The following is a 19247-nucleotide window of genomic DNA, read 5'->3' on the forward strand; positions in this document are numbered from 1 at the left end:
AAAACATGGTAAGTCATGGCAGGCTCTAATCACGTGTGTGTTATCAGGCTGTAAAGTCTGAATCATTAATTGTTAAATGAAATGCTGCAGAGCAAAGGTTTGTCATGTTTGATACAGAAGTGGCCAAAGACGTGAATCAATAAATAATTATTTCAAGGCCACATTTTATTACAGTCAGCGCACCGCATACAATTTGTTTGCATGTCATAGTTCATTTGTGCGCATGAGATAAGAGCGTAAATACAGAGCTTCGACTCGTCTGATTAAAGATGTGAATGAAAAAACTAAAACATGTGAACAAATAGTATTTTGTGTAATCAGTGTAGTAAAATACTGCTACAAAATATTAACTTTTTGTTTGTTTGTTTGTTTGTTTGGCAGCATGCAGCATCTACATCTTATACCGTAAATGATGTTTGCCAAACCGTAAACAAGCGACGACCCGTGTGTGGGTGTTTTCTGCAGTTGTCTGTCTTTATCCTGCAGGGGTTTAGTGTCTGAGACACAATAATTTAAAGAAACATGTAAAATGATTTGCTTTCAAGTTGAAGTTTCCTGTTTACCATGATTTGTTAGAAAAATGTACATTAAAAGCATCCGAATCAGATATCTATTATCTTAAGGTGGAGTTAACCACGTAAGTAATGCAAGTTAATATACTGTAAATTGACTAATTATCTTGGGCAAAGACCACAGATGTGTATTTATGTTGGATACATAATTTAAATTTAATTCTAAATCATTTTAATTGTCAGAAGTACTCTTAACTCCAGGGGCATGATGTGCAAAACCAACCCAGTCTTACCAAAAACATGTTAGAGATATCATACTTTCAAAATGTTGTAGTGTCACAATCCAGAGTTTAAAGTTAGAAGATGGGAAATGCATCCCTTTGTAGTTCTTTTGTTTAGGGCAGCGTCAATGTCACATATCCAGATCTGCAACCAGCTAGTATTAAAATGGGTAACCCATAACAATATGTATGTTTGTAGAAAAGTGTACGGGCTGTGAAAAACATTGTGCACATTGAGTATCCAACCGGCAAGCTCTCTCTTAAATGTCCAAAGATTAATGCCGCCCATGTGTGAAGAAAATTTCTTCATTCCTCATTCTAAGGCGTTTTTTGGCTAACTCAACACTTTTGTGCTCTTACATCACACAGAAAGCATCAACGTCATAACGTGCCAAGACATTTACCATAAAGTCATCAAGTCGCACCACTAGCACCGCATCTGGGTAGGAAAACTAATCAGGAAAATGTAGTAACTGTACATTCTGTTGGAAGACTGGGTTGGCAAAATAAAACGACGAAAAAACACAAACAAAATTTCAGAAAACAAAAACTCTTCAGAAAATGCCCTTCAAAAATACTTCAATATGCCAGAAAACACACACAAAAAAAAAGATGACTCTTTCAGAAAACAATACTTCATATAACAACATGAAATAATGTACATCTGATATACGCTGGTGTTTTTCACTTTGTTGAGGAGTTTACTGAACCTGTGCTACTGAAACTGTGAAAGATGACTTTCAATTTCACCGCATTTTATTTTAAATGTGTCACGTTTTGTCCAGTCCTTCTGTGTTTTGCACCTCAGGGCCATCACTCTTATATCTAAATCATTCAAATACTGTTGATTATGATGACAAGAAAACAGAGGAATCAATGCAATTAGACAGCAGCAAAATGCTCCTCTATTTGCTTTTTATTGTATATTATTGAAAAACTTTGAATTTTTCCATTATGTTTATATCATATATACAAGTAAGTTAGCTGTTTAGTTTCACTTTTGTCATTGATACCCCTGTAGAGTATTTAATTGATAAGTTCTTCTTTGTGCACCTTGTTTGTACTGCAATCTCTGTCCACTAGGTGGTGGTATTGTGCCAACAGAAGCGGAATTACACCATGCATATTGAATCATTCAAACTAATCCTACTGGTAACATCTCTACAGTCAATAGTTATACCAAATATGAATACATCTGAATGCATTCCTTAGCAGTTAAGTCATTTATTTCTGATGCAAGTTTTGATATTTCTTACATCATTAAATAAAAATGCACATTTGCAGATTCATTCTGTGGTTGTTCTTTTGCACACACAGAAACAATCAGAGGTGCAAACGCTTCTTAAGGCTTATATATCACAGGCTTATATATCACTGCAGAGGAGTGAATGACAAACACAGACGACAAGCAGCAGGAATGGAAAAATGAGAACTTGTTGGACAGATGGACAGCAAGAAATATAAATTCAGTTGGTGGAAAAAAGGGGGAAACTATTTGAGGGGAAGTGCAAAATTCCAGAGAGCAGAAGAAGGCAGTAAAGAAATGTTCTTACTCTGTGGGGTTAGTGGAAATACTGGAGGGAAAATAGAGTGAGAGTGACAGGACTGTGACTGTCGTCCAACATAATACCACATACCTGTTTGACCACGGTTCAATGAGGACTGAGAATGCGAGAGAGGACTCTGTCTGATCAGCTGCTTTTGCATGCGTGAAATCCAAAAGGAAACAAAACAATGGACTAGATTAAAAGGATATCTCTAAAAGTTCAGATGTTCAGCAAAGTCTCTTCTAGCACTTATGTGGATGTCACTCTGACACATACCACTCACCTAAACATTGAAGAAGACCATGAACAAACAAACATAACCTCAACCAGAATTGGTACTCTTTGTTATTGCTTAACAGTGGGGTGTTATTTGTGTGGCTGACTGGTGTGTATGAAAGAGAAACAGGAATGCAACACATATTCATATAATCAACAACTAATTACGGTTACTGTTCAGCAAGTTCTTTTACAACTGATCAACAGATAACTGCAAATGACCAACTAAAGTGTGATAATGTCTTGTGAGAATCACAGTACACCCTTTTTCAATTCTAAGGTTTTATGTATCAGGACAAAATAAAAACACCTTCACCAGGTCTTAAAATGTTGGTGAAAAACTAATTCCACCCCATGATTCAACAGCTTGTAGAACCACCTTTAGCTGTAATAACTTATATAGTGATGTTCCGGATCATTGTCCTGTTGATGACCCAGTTTCAGTTTCCACTTTAACATTTAACATGCTAACTGAGGCCTGTGGAGTCTGAGATGTAGCTCTTGGGTTTCTGCAGTTTCTCTGAGCACTGCACGGTCTGACCTTGGGGTGAACTTGCTGGGATGTCCACTCCTGGGAAGATTGACAGCTGTACTGAATGTTTTCCACTTGTTTTCCAAAAATATTTCTCTGGGTAGAATGACAGACTGCAACTAAAATGATCTTATAGCCCTTCCCCGATTGTTGACCAGCAACAATTGATTCTCTAAGATCATTGCTGATGTATTTCCTCCTTGGCATCATGTCAATACACACCTGAATGCTGCAGACCAGCAAACTGACAAATGGAGCAACGCGATAGTTCTGGCAGACCACGTAGTCAACACGCCCTTTGCCTATTGGCTGACGCCGACCCAACCCCTATGGCTGTCCACGAACCAACTGCGCTTATAATCAGCTGCTGCTCGCAATTGGATGCTGGCATTTGGGGCGCTTCATTTAAACTTGGTTGCTGTCACTGCTCTTTTTGCTTTCTGCTTGCAAAACGTAGCTCCGATCAGCATACGCGCCGATGCTGGTATTATTATTGCTGCTGCTGCTTACCCTGTCGTCCGGCATGGATCCCCGCTGCTGGCGGAGTCGGAGAGTCTGCCGGAAGACTCGGAAGATCCGGCTGAGATGGACGCCGTGGAGGACACCGAACCTTCCCAAGTCCAGCGAGCCAAGACGCGACACCGGGCGGGCTGTCCACAGCGCGCCGCGGGCAGAGTCGAGGTAGGCCGGCATGAGACCCGCGCCACGCAGCTACAGTCACGCAAAATCATGTGAAATAGGTGTAAAATAGCCGTGTGTCTAACCGCGGCAGCCCTGCCACCTACAGGAGCCCGCCGCGGTTGGACACACGGCTATTTTACACCTATTTCACATGATTTTGCGTGACTGTAGCTGCGTGGCGCGGGTCTTATGCCGGCGCATTTGGATTACAAGCCATCCTCCTAATTGGTCCGTTTGGGTCCTCGCGGTGATGCTTCTAAAGCCTGATTCTTACTCGGCACAAACGCGCAACTGTTCTGGCTCGAGAACCATTAATGACGTCATCGAAAGCGCCAGCCCCTTCACAGTTCCTTCAGCTCATAAGCGCAGTTTGCGCCGAGTATGCGTCACATTTGCAGTTCTCTCCAGACCAGCGGGCGTCACTGTTGAGGAAACAAGCTGAAAAGCATACGAAGAAAGTATACACAATGCCACCTGTGGTGTCACGTCAGCAGAGGCTGGCACATCTGATGCGGAATGAATTTACTCTGGGTGTAGAACTGTATATGTATCTCAGAGCTAAGCGGCTGCGGCAAAAACAGAAGAGAAGGTGGAATGTTCGTCCTTTGCAACAAGACGAACTTTGTCAAACGTTGTCCCAGTGTAACTTCATAGACGTGTCGTACAGATGTTTGTAGAGGCGCACCCTCTCGGTCACCGCGGTCTCTGCAGTGTTAATTTTTTTCTTTTTCTTGGTCAGCTGTTTCCAGTTGAGCGCGCGTGAAGTCAGAAAAAAAGTTGTGTGCGCGCCCTTGCGCTGCGCGAGGATTTTCTAGCTTGCGACGGGGGGCGTGGCGGAATTTTGGGTCACGTGACCGTTTGCGCCATTTGCGACCTTGGATGTTGCTCTGCTTTGCTTGGATGTTGCTCTGCTTGGATGTTGCTCTGCTTGGATGTTGCTTTGCTTGGATGTTGCTCTGCTTGGATGTTGCTCTGCTTGGATGTTGCTCTGCTTGGATGTTGCTCTGCTTTGCTTGGATCTTGCTCTGCTTTGCTTGGATCTTGCTCTGCTTTGCTCGGATCTTGCTCTGCTTTGCCCTGCCACAAAGAGCTGTCGCTGCTGTGGAGACCGACTATATATTTTATGGTGTACCTAAGTGGTTGAGTTCAATGCTTGCCCCAATTAAATACTCACATCACATTTCAGTCTGTGTTAATGTAGGCCTACGGCAGTTCCACCTTTTAACGTCAAGCTTAGTCGCGGTTTAATAATTATTTTTGTAATACTACTACTATTAATCATAATGGTGACACACATTTGGTAGCTAATATTTCGTGGGGGGGTAGGACACCCTGGTTCCAACTAATCCAATTGGCTGGTATGCGTTCCGGTATGGTCTGTTCTAGGGGGTTTGTTGCCTTTACAGCAAATGAAAGGCACTCCACCTGAGTATGCTGCTGTTCCCTGTCTTGGCTTCCATGGAGCTCATGGAAGAGTCGGGAACTTCCTCCGAACAGAACCATACCGCCAAACACAAATTGTATGCATTCAGAATAAGCTTCTGAAATTTATCTCTGTTTCTCGTCTCGTTTTGACGAGAGTGGTTCTGACAGAAATGGAGCACCGCGATAGTTCTGGCAGACCACGTAGTCAACGCGCCCTTTGCCAATTGGCTGACGCCGACCCAACCCTTATGGCCAGCTGCACTCAATGGGTAATCAGCTGCTGCTCGCAATTGGATGCTGGCATTTGGGGCACTTCATTTAAACTTGGTTTGCTGTCACTGCTCTTTTTGCTTTCTGCTTGCACCCACCACCTCCCCTGCTCCACCGACTTCTCAATGCCAAACAATGTCATACTGTTGTTCATTGTTGCTTGCTCTGTTCTAGGGGGTTTGTTGCCTTTACAGCAAATGGAAGGCACTCCACCTGAGGATGCTGCTGTTCTCTGTCTTGGCTTCCATGGAGTTCATGGAAAAGTCGGGAACTTCCTCTGAACAGAGCCATAACGCCAAACACAAATTGTATGCATTCAGAATAAGCTTCTGAAATTTATCTCTGTTTCTCGTCTCGTTTTGACAAGAGTGATTCTGACAGAAAACCTGTTTTTATAGATGTGCTCACTCTGATGATGCTCAGTTAATCAGGTGCATGTGATTTGCGGCATCTGACTACTACTTACTCTCTTAATTCCCATGTAAACAGTAAGGCTGTACTTTTTCATGCACTCCTTCTGCATTTTGTCTTAGTTTTTGCTCCATAAATAATGAGACAGTGTAATATATCATGTGTTATTGTGCATTTGAGGTTGTATTTACTTAATTTCAAGATCTGGTAAGGACCTTGTGATTTATTTTTTTTTTGTTCTGTTACATAATACAAACTTAGAAATTAGAGTAAAAGTGTATTTTTGTTTTGTTTTTATTTTTAAATTATTATATTATTTTATACTTCTGCAACCAGAGTTACAAATCCTGTGAGAATTAGTAAAAGCAGAGTCAGTAATTACTAATTAGTATATATCTGAAAATGTTGCATGGATCTACAGGTTATGAAAGCTAATCAACATGTAGTTTTCAACCAACACAACAAGCCAAAAGTCACACGCACTATTAACTTTCTGGAATATTTGAAGAATGCAGGTGTGTCATCTGGTGTGTCTTTCAATAAATTGTCTGCATGACCAACTGTGCCGCTGGACACTTTCACAGAACAACTTAGTGTCTTAAGGTATAACAGTGCCTGGAATTTTGAATAATTGAAACACTAAAAGTAAATGGTTTTCTAAAACTTATGTAACCTGACCTGTCAATGCTCGTTAAAATCTTTATTTCTGAGCCTCTGCAGCAGATAAGGGTTATGAAATAAAAGAAAACCTTTGATGCCTTCACATCACATAAAACTTTGAATGGAGCCATACAACGTGATAAGCACATACTCATAGAGCAATAAGGGCAAGTTTCATTACCTAACACAAACAAGAGCAACAGGCAGTCCACCATCATATGGTGTCCTTGAAACATTTCTGGTGTGGCCTGTTTACTCTCCAATCTTCAATGCTAATTCAATAGTCAGCATTGAATGCTAATGATTCTAAAAAAAACACTGAGCAATTTTTTTTTTAACTACTAATTATTTGCTCTCAGTGGGGCAGATAAAGTACTATGGTGTCAGGATCTGGAAATGTCTGCTTGTTGTGGTGTTTTTGCCTGCTGCTTTCTTCTGCTTCCGACAGGTGGCGTCGGTATCTGGTGGTGCTTCTACAGGTGTTCTGCATCAGGAGCTCATTAAGTGGGAGCATAAAGGGAGTCGGCTGCCAGCACCCCTTTGTCAGAGTGTTACACAAGTTGGTACGAGTGTTACCTCCTGGCTCCTTCATGCTCATAGCTCATGCTACCTCGTCTTGTTCCTATTGGATTTATGCTCATGCTTATTGTCTGGTTCTTAAGAAGATACTCACGTACCTTGTTTTGTTCCCAGGATTACCTGCTATCCAGTTACCAGGTTCCAAGCTCCACGATTCAAGTTTACTGCGTTTATGTCAAGTTCTGGTCGAACTCCACGCTGGCAGCTCCTCTGATCGCTCCCACTGAGACCGAACCCTGCTTACCCTCCAACATACCAGACTACCGCTTCCACGCCACCTACGTTCGGATTCAGCCACTAACAAGCAGTACGGCTCAAGATCTGGCTCACCTCTCTCTGGCAAGGAACCACAAGATCAATAAGTAAGCTACACTGAAATTGACTGCAGATATTACTCTCTAAAGACTCAAGTCACTAACCTCATCTGTCTCTGTCCAGTGGATGTGCCGGCTCCCGGGTTCCCGATCCAGTTCCTCGTCAGTTTAACAGTTTTCATAAGAATAAAGACTTACCTCGTTCTCCTGAGTGTGTTCTGCATGTGGGCTAGACACCTGGCTGAAAACATGACATATGGTAACACTTTACAGTGAATCGAGGACATTTGCCTTCTTGTTGTCATTTTCTTTGATTTGTTCAGGGTCAGTTCTTTGAAATTCCGATTTCCAATTTTTCATTGAATGCAGATTCAGTGTGCAGGGCCAAAATCCACCATTACAAAAAAATTATATTAGCATCACTGAAAACGTACACGCATTAGTCTGTAAAAACTTAAACTAAGCACAGTGGAATTAAATGACAGTGAAGCCCAGGATTTATGGAGATAATATGTGTCGGATGGGTTACGACGCCTGTGTTTTGGCTGTTGAATCAGTATTCCTTTCTCCAGTGCAGCATTTTCCCAACCAGATCAACACATGACTTGCAACAAGATGCTGCCTAAGAGGGATCAGCACCCTCTCTATGGTCGAAATGCAGCGGCAGGGAAATGTAAGTATTTGAGAAATGGTGAGTTTTAGTGTGTGTGCTCTCACATTATACTTCAAGGGTTATTTATTACATTTTGTGTTAGATTTGCATGGTTGTGAAAAGCAGTGCACAGCTTTCAAAAGAGCAAACTCCCCTGAACAGAAGACGGTTGGAGTTTAGTTGCTCCTTCCGCCCACCTAAAACCAGCTGCTACGAACACAGTTGTAAAGACATCCTTTAAAAGAGTTCATAAAGTTGGTACTCTAGCCCTAGTTTTTTACCAAAACTTGTCAAATATTTCATTCAGACCAGGAAACTGTTTCATCTTATGAAAACCTGCAAAATTATTTGCAGCAACCTTAAGTCTCTAAATCATCAGGATTCACCAGTAATCAGCCATGTCATAGCATGGGCTAAAACAACAGGCAGTGATTGTGCATTGTACTGAATTCCAAATGTTGTTCTTCATGACCTCATCATGTTTGTGGCCTTCATAAAGTTCCTTATCTTACAAACTGCTGCCAAGAATTTCTTGTTTTGTGCAACATTTACAACGTAGAGAGCTCTGGCGGCATGCAAGAAGTGGCATGTTTCTCTCTGCAGAAACAGCTAATACTCGTTAAACTAGCTGACACAGCACTGTGGAGATCTTACTTTTTTTTTTTTAATTGACAAAAAAGAGCATAGTCTCAGGAATCCGAATTCAACTGAGAGCTTGAAGACATTTCTAAACTTTTATACTTTATATTCAACCCAAACTGCTGAATATGACACAGCAAAAAGGAAGAATTATGACTTTGTGGTTACTCTCAGTAAATTTAGAATATTTTGACTGAGACCATATCAAAGCCTTGTAAGCAGCACCCAGTGTCATCATATTTTTGTGGTTATCATTGACAAGCAGAACATGCCCTTGCTCTGTGCAAACTGGGGAATAAAAACAGCACGACTTAGATAACTGTGGACAAGAAAGCTAAACTAGGACTGCAATTAAAAATATTATTGCTGTAAACGACTAATGCTTTGGAGATAAGTGTTACATTTCAAGTGATAAAAACTGTAATGAATGCTGAAGGAAGTACAGTGCTTCCCGGACAGATTTTACACCCACATGTAAAAAAGAAAGTACACCCTCTTTAAATCCAAAGGAAACAAAAAATACACAAACACCTCATACCAACTGTCAAGCACGGTGGTGGAGGGGGGATGATTTGGGCTTGTTCTGCAGCCACAGGACCTGAACACCTACAGTCATTGAGTCCACCATGAACTCCTCTGTATACCAAAGTATTCTAGAGTCAAATGTGAGGCCATCTGTGAGGCCAAGCTTGGCTGAAACTGGCTCATCAACAGGACAAAGATCCCAAACACAGCAGCAGATCTACAGCAGAATGTGTGAAAAAGAAAAGAATCAAGGTGTTCCAATGGTCCAGTCAAAGTCCAGACTGTACTGAACTGTACATACACAAATGCCACAAAGCTCAAGGAATTAAAGCAACATTATAACGAAATCCTCCACTACAATGTGAGGGACTGATAACGTTTTACAGAAAGAGATTACCTCAAGTCAGTGCTGCTAAAGGTGGTTCTACAGGCTGTTGAATAATGGGGTGTACTTAGTTTTTCGCACACTGCTTCTGCATTTTTTTCATTGCTCATCAGAGGTTCACACCTCACACCAGATGATTTTTTTTTTTACATTCTGATATGTAAAACCTTTGTTTCACTTCATTTTTCACATCGCTGTAAAACGGTAGCTCTTTGTGTCTTTCACTTCCAGTATTTGTCACTGTTATGTTTGCGTTATGCGTGTCCCTCTCCATCACACTCATTGGATCTCAACCCAAAGTTCTGAGCCAATGAGAAGACAACATGAACATTCTGCCTCTAAAGTCATGTATATTTCTTTTTGCCTCCTCCCCCTCCTCTTCACCCAGATCTGTCCTTCTGTGACACAGACACTGCTCTGTGTTAACCTTTCTCATCCTCCCCCATCCCCCACTCCCTGCGTAATCTCTGTTTATGTGCATTTTTGAACCTGACAGAATGACCAGCCTTCTTGTTTAGTTTCCCCTTACGAGGCACCAACTGCACTTCACACAAATCCCAACAATTACTGTAGTTCGGTGAGTGACAGACTTGTGCTGAGTTGACAGCTTATGCTGCCGCGAAGATGAAGCTAAAGAGGAACGAGGGCTTCTCGTGACTTGAACGAGACTGCCTCACAGTCCTCTGTTGGGTCTCGTGCAGCTGTGATACTCAATTGTTTGTGTGCTAATTCACTGAATATTCAGACCGGCGTTAACATGACTGTGAGGGTTGCCACCTCTTTCACTATGGTCTTCACATAGATATGCAAATGATTCCATCATGAACATATGAGAACAGGACATCTGGCATCAGAAAACGATCATTTGCCAGCCACATAAACACAGAAGCAGCAAGGTCACAAAGTGTAACAACAGAGCAGACAGATGATGATCCCAGACCGAGGTGACCTGCACAAAGCACTGCAAAAGTTCTCCACTCTAACTACTCATTAACAGCACCTGTGTCAAAACATGTCTGTATGTATGTGTGAGGTCAAAGCTACCCATGCCAACAGAAAAGGTGAAGTATGTTGTTGTGTATAGTATGTGTTGTTAATTCAGTAGAAGTAGAAGACAGAAATATCCTCTCTGCGTCGTAAAGCATGTTTGACAGTTTGAGGTTTTAGTCATTTTGCAAAAAGCTTAGCACACCTTTCCTTTGAAGGCTCACTTGGTTTTCTTGGCAGAAGCATTCAAGCTTGACCACATCCATTCAAATAAGCTCTGTAGCGTTCAGGTTTAGATTCTGTTTTCTTGGTGGCAAAGAAATAAGATTAACTCATTCCAACTTCTTAATCTTGGATTGTTTTTATTTTTATCAGTTTGATGCAAGTTTTCTATCAAAAAGGATATTTGAATACATCACTTATTGACATATATGACCTATTTTGTGAGATTTTTATCAACTGACATTCTATAAACCAGAGACTTTAATCATAAATCAAGAGGAGTTTAGTCAGTGATTAGTAGCCTCTGCCAAAGTTGAGTGAAAATTTGTTGAATTTGTGATTTTTTTTTTTTTTTAATTTGTCATTAAAAGTTTAGTATTTCTGAGGTGGACCAAGCCCCAATTCTGGGAAAGTTTTTAAGCAAAAAACACAAACTTTTTCTGTAATCCTACTAATAAACTGGCAGACAAACTAAACATTAACCTCCTTGGCAGGGATAAAAATGACAGAAAAAGCAGAACATGTTGGGTATAATCTTTTGTTTAGTCACTGTTTTGGATTAATTGAACTTCATTCGGAATATGCCACAAAATGAAAATCTAAGACATCAGAATCTTTAACCTCTGAAAGTGCATTGCGGAATACTCTGAGTACACTTTAGGGTATATTAAATCTCACTATACATTAAGTCAACACTACAAAATAGTGAGGGATTTTAAACATGGGATCATTAATATCTACTAAAAGATATAGACCATTTTTAGTCTTGTGACTCACAAACAGCACAACATCAAAGCTGACCTAAACTTGACCTGCGAAGCAACAGCCACAAATTTCAAAATTTTTCTTGAGCTAAAACAGTGGTCAGTTTACACACTCCCTGATAAGCCACACTACCACAAAGGTTACTACTCACCTACTCCAGCACAGACACACTAATGACTTTGTGGGTTTAGGGTGTCTGAGTTTGGATTTGTCTCAGAGGACCTATGAGTCTGTTTGCATGCCTGTGTCTGACTAACTGGAGAGTGCAGAATAGATTACACAACACTCATAAGCAGAAGTTCAATCATAGTGAAACCACAGTTGAGAAGTCCAGAAAAGCACAGAAGTATGATAAGTCTCTTAAATTACAAGTTTATGCACTTAATTTGAAGAAAATTGAATAAGAAATACCTCATTCATCTCAAAGGGAAACTATGATGTTGCAGTAATTTCTTAACCCTTGTGCGGTCTTAACATTCTGTTTACTCCCCTTGTCCTATGGTTAAAAAATGACCCGCCCTACCAAAGCCCCAAAATAAAGCAACTTAATTGAATTTTAAATCAAAAATCTATTTTGTATGATGAAACCACCTGTAATTTATCTATTCAACTCAATTCAATACATTTTTCTCATGTATTTGTTGTCACACAATACAAAAAGACAATCAACAGTTTTCAGGATTACACTTTTTTTTTTTTTTTTTACCACAAACCAACTGTCAGTTGGACCAACAGTTTTCTTGTTTTCTCAGTTTTCTTGTACATAATAAAGGTTTATTATTGCTATTATATAAATGTGAAGTAATTACTTCTGAATTAATTATATTGAAAGGGAAAAAAACTGAACTTTTTTCTGGTGTTTAAATGTTTTTATAATTCACGGATCCAAAATGACCCATAAGACAATCTTTGTACTCTAGTGGTGTACAGCCCACATGGAAACATAAACAAAGATAAAGTATGACTTTTTCTAATGATGGGGTCCCTTTAGGAAAAGTCATAAAATTTCAAGTTGGAAAAAGATAGTTTAATGTATTTAGTGCTGCCTGCTTTGTCCAGATGGCAGTAAAGCAGGTACATGATGGGCATCTTCAACACCAACCCAAGGACAATAAGCAAACTGTGGTGGGTCCTCAAAGGTGTTCGTTGTCTTCAAAGGTGAGCTCGTCTCTCCAGAGATTCATGATGTAGGAAGTTGATAGTTAATGCAATTACAGAGCTGTGAAGAGCAAAGATGCGTTAACATGTCCACACAATGAATAACTGTAACTGTTCTCAGGCTTGTAAACTTGTGACTGTTGTCATATGAGGCTGTAATAAAAACCTTGATGTGTTTACAACTTACAGTAATGGTGACTGTTGAATGAAAGCTTTGAATGTATTTTCCAGCCCTTTATAAAGAACATGGAAAACGTATTCTTAGGAATAGAAAGTCAGGTTTTTAAGCATTTCTTAAAAATAAGAGGAGAATATTCTACTTGATCCATTTGGACATACAGTCATGTGTTACTCAGTCGTAAATTTCCACATTTTTCTTGTGGTGAATCAGTGGTCAGTTCTATTCCCACGCTACCCTCCTACTCCATGCACCACAGATATATGAAAAAGAAAGTCAACACTCTTTTTATTCAAAGATTTAACATATAAATCATATAGGATATAAATCATCAAGTTTAAAATTAGTTTATAGTTTATAAGGTTAGTTTATAACGTTAGAGGAAAAAACAACATTTTATGTATTAAACAATATAATTATTTACTGAACAAAAACTAAGACTTAATGCTGTGGCAGTATGTGGAAAAGTTCACCGTGTGATTCAGCAACTCACAGATCCAACTTTAGCAGCAATTTGCTGCTCTGTTTGGGATCATTTTCCTGTTGATGACCCAGTTTCAGCCAAGGTGCCCAGGTCCTGTGGCTGCAAAACAAGCCCAAACCATAAGCCCTCCACCACCGTGCTTGACAGTTGGAACGAGGTGTTTGTGATGATATGCTGTGTTTAGTTTTCTCCAAACATGCTGCTGTGCATCATGACCAAACATCTCCACTTTGGTCTCGTCTTGTGATTTGTTCAGAATGAAGCTTAACAAACCTAAGCTGTGCTGCCATGTTCTTTTTAGAGATAAGAGGCTTTGTCCTGCAGCCCTTCCAAACAAGCCACACTTGTTCTTTTTCTAATTGTACTGTCATGAACTTTAACATTAAACATGCTAACTGAGGCCTGTGGAGTCTGAGATGTAGCTCTTGTTTTTTTTTGCAGTTTTTTTCTGAGCATTGTCTGACCTTGGGGTGAACTTGCTGGGATGTCCACTCCTGGACATCCCAGCAAGTGGAAATAAAAGTTTTCCACTTGTGAATAATCTTTCTCTCTGTAGAATGATGGACTCCACATAGTTTGGAAATGACTTTATAACCCTTCCCAGATTGATGGGCAGCAACAGTTGCTTCTCTAAGACCATTGCTGATGTCTTTCCTCCTTGACATTGTGTTAACACACACCTGAATGCTCCAGACCTGCTTTGATGGAAGTGCTCATACTTCATGATGATCAGTTGACCGAGCGATTTGATTTGCAGCACATACCTTCTGCTTACACTCACATACTGGTATAAACCAGAGGATCTTTTATTACTGTCTAATTACAAACTAATGATGTGATATTGCTATTAGGTGATAAACTCAATGCAACCCGGAGATAATCCTCGGACTTCTGATAAAGACATTAACTTTGAACTGGGACTTCAGCACCTCTCGTACATTGGAAACACTAATCTTTGTTTGTTGATCTCGTAAGGGTAATGATGAATCATTAGAGATTGCAGTACCAGCCAATGGTATGCCTTTTATTATTCCAATTGCTATTCCTCTCTGGCTTATACTCTCACTACAGCATAGACAAGCCCGTGCAATAGGGCAAGTGTTCAGTCAGTAGCTCCACTTTCCTGTTTCAGCCTTCACCAGCCAGCATTTTCCAGGAAATTCTTCAGAAATAACTACAAATTTCAAATTAAATGCATTTATGAAATGACCTGATATTCAAATAACACTGCAGCAGAAAAAGCAGTTTGGTGTTCTCATTGCTACATTACCCTATGACCACTCATATTCTGATATGTAATCACAACTCTTGTCCTTCAGCTGAGTAGTTTAGAGCATTGTGACGTGTTCTGTGAATCTAAATCCAGGACTACTCCAGGACTACTCCTTTAGATCCACATCCGGTCCTCGAGGGCCACTGTCCTGCAGATTTTAGATGTTTCCCTGCTTCAACACACCTGATTAATATCAGTACATTGTCAGCAGGCTGCTGCAGAACTTAACAATCTTTTGAAGAGATCCATTTCATCTGAATCAGGTACGTTGAAGCAGGGAGACACCGAAAACCTGCAGGACAGCGGCCCTCGAGGACCGAATTTGGACATCCCTGCTTTAGATGAACGTCTGCCTCATGCTGATACTAACTACTGTACAATGTCTTTGTTATAAATAAAATCTAATGGCCGTAAAATTAGTTGAAGTGTTATTCTTCCTACTTCAGTGAAAGGGGGCTCATGAACTTCCCCCGCCCAAATCTATGGCCACCAGCTGCTGACATCCCTCTGTTTACCCCGACTGTATTTCCACGAGGTTTTTTACCACATCTAAAATGTGGGTAATTCGACCATCAACGTTTAGTGAGTCTCGAGGAAAGAAAGCCAAATAATACATGGTCACATCCAAGTGAAAGTATGAGTAATATTTTCATTTTCTATCACATTCTACATCATTAAAAATGCACTGCTCACCACCGACTTGGCGATGGACTCATGTGATTCTCCCATCCTGCTGCTCTCACAGCTCCCCTGAGTCACTTGGTATGGGTCGAGAGGCACAGCTCTTCCCATTGCCTTGCTTTTACCATTGTCTTTACCGAGGTTGTGCTACCTTCTTCTCTAACTTGGTTCTTCCATTTTTTAACGGGTAATGTAGGTAGGTCAGGAATAATTTGAGTATGACCAATTCAATTTTAAAAATGTTTTTGTGTTAATAGGAATCCACCTCCCATAGATCTTAGATTAGATCATAGATTAACTATTTGACTATCCATTTACATTGGCGCACAATGTATTCACACAGTCTAATGTAATCATGTACAGTCATGTGAAAAAATTAGGACACCCCATTAAAGAGTCAGCTCTTTATTAAGAAATGTTCACATATCAATGTCCAAAATTGTTTTTATTTATTTCTCAAAAAGAAAGTTATTTAATTGCAACTAAACAACCAAAATTAACATCGTTTTACTTAAAAATGCATATTATAATGGAGGAAAAAGTTAGGACACCCTACCCTCTAATAACTAGTGTTGCCCCCTTTGGCTGAAATAACTTCAGTGAGACGCTTCTTGTAGCCACCTACCAATCTCTGACATCGATCTGAAGAAAGTTTGCCCCACTCCTCAATGCAGAATTCTTTCAGCTGTGAGATGTTTGAGGGGCGTCTGGCATGGACAGCTCGTTTTAAATCACTCCACAGCATCTCAATTGGATTAAGATCTGGACTTTGACTTGGCCATTCCAGGACTCTCCACTTCTTAGTTTTTAGCCAGTCCTTGGTGGATTTACTGGTATGTTTTGGGTCATTGTCATGTTGCAGGGTCCAGTCCCGCTTCAGCTTTAATTTTTTTACAGATGGTTTCACATGTTCCTCAAGCACCCTCTGATACACAGCAGAATTCATGGTGGATTCTATGATGGTGAGCTGGCCAGGTCCCGCTGCAGCAAAGCATCCCCAAACCATGACACTTCCACCTCCATGCTTCACAGTTGGTATGAGGTTCTTTTCTTGGAATGCTGTATTTGGTTTACGCCAGACATGTCTTGTTTTCTGGTGTCCAAATAATTCAACTTTGGACTCATCTGTCCAAAGAACATTATTCCAGAAGTCCTGGTCTTTGTCTGCATTCTCTCTGGCAAACTTTAGTCTGGCCTTAATGTTTTTCTTAGAGAGCAAAGGTTTCCTCCTTGCACACCTCCCATGAAAATTAAACTTGTGTAGTCTCTTTCTGATAGTTGAGTCATGCACTTTCACATCAACAGTAGCTAAAGCCTGCTGTAGGTTCTTTGATGAAATTTTAGGATTTTTCATGACTTCTTTTAGCATCTTACGGTCTGCTCTGGGGGTGAACTTGCTTGGACAGCCAGACCTGGGCATGGTCACAGTTGTTTTGAATGTCCTCCACTTGTAAACAATTTTCCGGATGGTGGAATGACTGATGTTAAAATCTTTGGAGATAGTTTTAAATCCCTTTCCAGACTCATAAGCAGCCACAATCTTCTTTCTGAAGGCGTCAGGCAGCTCTTTGGATCTCACCATGGTGCTCACTCTTACTTCAACAGTCAGGGACACACCAAACTAAATTTCTGAGGTTTAAATAGGGTAAGCCTCATTCAACATGCTGGGTAATGATGTTCTGATCATGTGCACCTGATATGATACACCTGTGTGTGATCTTAACTATTTTAAGTGGCCCAATAAATAGGGGTGTCCTAATTTATTCCTCACCAGAAATTGCATTCTTTTTTAATTACATTTTACATAAAGTTGTAAAAAGGCGTTTCTTAATTTTTAATTGTTTAGTTATATTACTTGGATATCTCAGTACTGTTAAATTTAATATTAAATATCCACATGTCCAAATATGTTAAAGAATATACAGGTTTTCATAGGGTGTCCTAATTTTTTCACATGACTGTACAATGGTCCTGACAAAGAAGTTTCCTTTAGTTGAAAAACTGCAGCCAGTCAAGTGAGGAATGCTAACTTGTGTCTGAGGTTGCCGTCTGAGTCATCTTGGGAGCTGCATAACTACTAACTATCTGTAGGAACTGCTGTTGAATCCAAATTGTCAGTGGCATCTACGAAGCCTATCAGCATTTGTTTCATGTGTTCCCATCCGCTTGTATGGGAACACATGAAAACGGTCACTCAAAGATACACATAATGAAGAGCAAATTAACTGACTGATTACGCAGGTTTCCTTTCCTGCAAGAAGCTTGGAAAAAAAACACAGCGCCAACATAAAACAATGGAACAAGGAAACAGTTTTTCAGATGGTCAAATCACTGCACATACCTACACATGCTAAGAATATCTATTTACAAAGGGTTGGTGTGATGGCCAAAACCATGGCCACACTCTAAAGTCAGCAACTCTCTTATGCAGTATTCTTTTACACATCACTTTAGTTCCAATAAAATGTTTATTGTTTGGGTTAAATACATTTGTTCTATTTGTAAGCGCGCACATTTAGTTACTTATGTATTCTTTCTCAACCTGTGGTTTCTGTTTGTTTAATTCTGTTTCTTTTACTGGTATTTACCTGTTGTTCTGTGGGAGTTGCCTGACAAGAGTTGAGCATGCGAACACTGATTGGACTGAACCACCAGTTCCTGCTGGAGGGGGGGAGGAGATTTTGAGTTCTTTAGTTAAATAAGTTTCCTATTTTAGTGATTTTTGTATTTAAATTGTAAGACTTTTGCTCTTATTTTTGGGTGGTTAGTTTATTTACTAAGGTGGCTGTAATGTGGTATTTGTTGTAGCTAGTGATTGTATTTTGTTTAGTTACCCCTAATGTGTGCGTTACTGGTCTGATCAGCCAGCATTTACCCTTGTGTGTCATTTCTTTGTTAGGTCAGTTATGTTTTGGTTGTACAGCTACTTTGTTCACATTTTTGCCTGAGTTCAGTTTTGTTTCTTTGACCTCTTTTATGAGCTCAGTATTTTGTAGTTGATTTTTGGGTTAAATAAAAAAATATATATTTTCTAATAATTTTCCTGTGTCTTCTCTTGGTTTGACGTGGTCCCTCACAGTTGGCATACACTGCTTTTCAACAAACAGGAAGAACACACTACAAAGAAGCTTTTCAGTAATTGAGAAAAAATATTTTTGTGATTTAGATATCATGCATAATCATTCAAATGAAAGAGTGTTTTCTTGGCTTAAAGGCTGTTTGTCACTATAGTAACAATAATGTAAAACTGTATGGTAAGTTGTGGTAAGCTCAGTAGCTCAGTGTGAGCAGCTAAACTTCACCTGCATTTTCTTTCAGACAGCTAAGCGAGACTTGTCAGCATGTGGAACATTCCTGAACATCACTGATGCTTTAATGTTTTCAGTGTAAACAACATATTCTTGTGATTTAAAAAAAAACAGCTAAGATAGCACCTGATGAAACTGATGCCTTTGCCTGGAAATTCACAGTTGGTTCCCTGTTATTTATTCATAGAAGATCCTCTACCATTCTACTGCTTTTCGTATTTAAAAGAGCGTTTAACTTTTGCTGAAATGTATTGTGACTAAAATAAAAAACAATGACACATTGCCTTGCATGACGGAAAAGGCAGTTATGTTACAAAGACTGTTCAGGGCAAATTTAAACTGATAATGACTTTGGTTACTACATAAAACAATGTAACATTTGTCAGGAAATATAAGCGACACCATTTTAAATTTAAAGTTCCAGTCTTCCAAGATATCGCTTTAGCTCATTCCCTCTTTTCAGACTGTTCATCACTAAATTAAACATGTGTTAGTGAATTCT

Source organism: Odontesthes bonariensis, chromosome 17, assembly GCF_027942865.1.
Source record: "Odontesthes bonariensis isolate fOdoBon6 chromosome 17, fOdoBon6.hap1, whole genome shotgun sequence".
Taxonomy (NCBI): Eukaryota; Metazoa; Chordata; class Actinopteri; order Atheriniformes; family Atherinopsidae; genus Odontesthes; species Odontesthes bonariensis.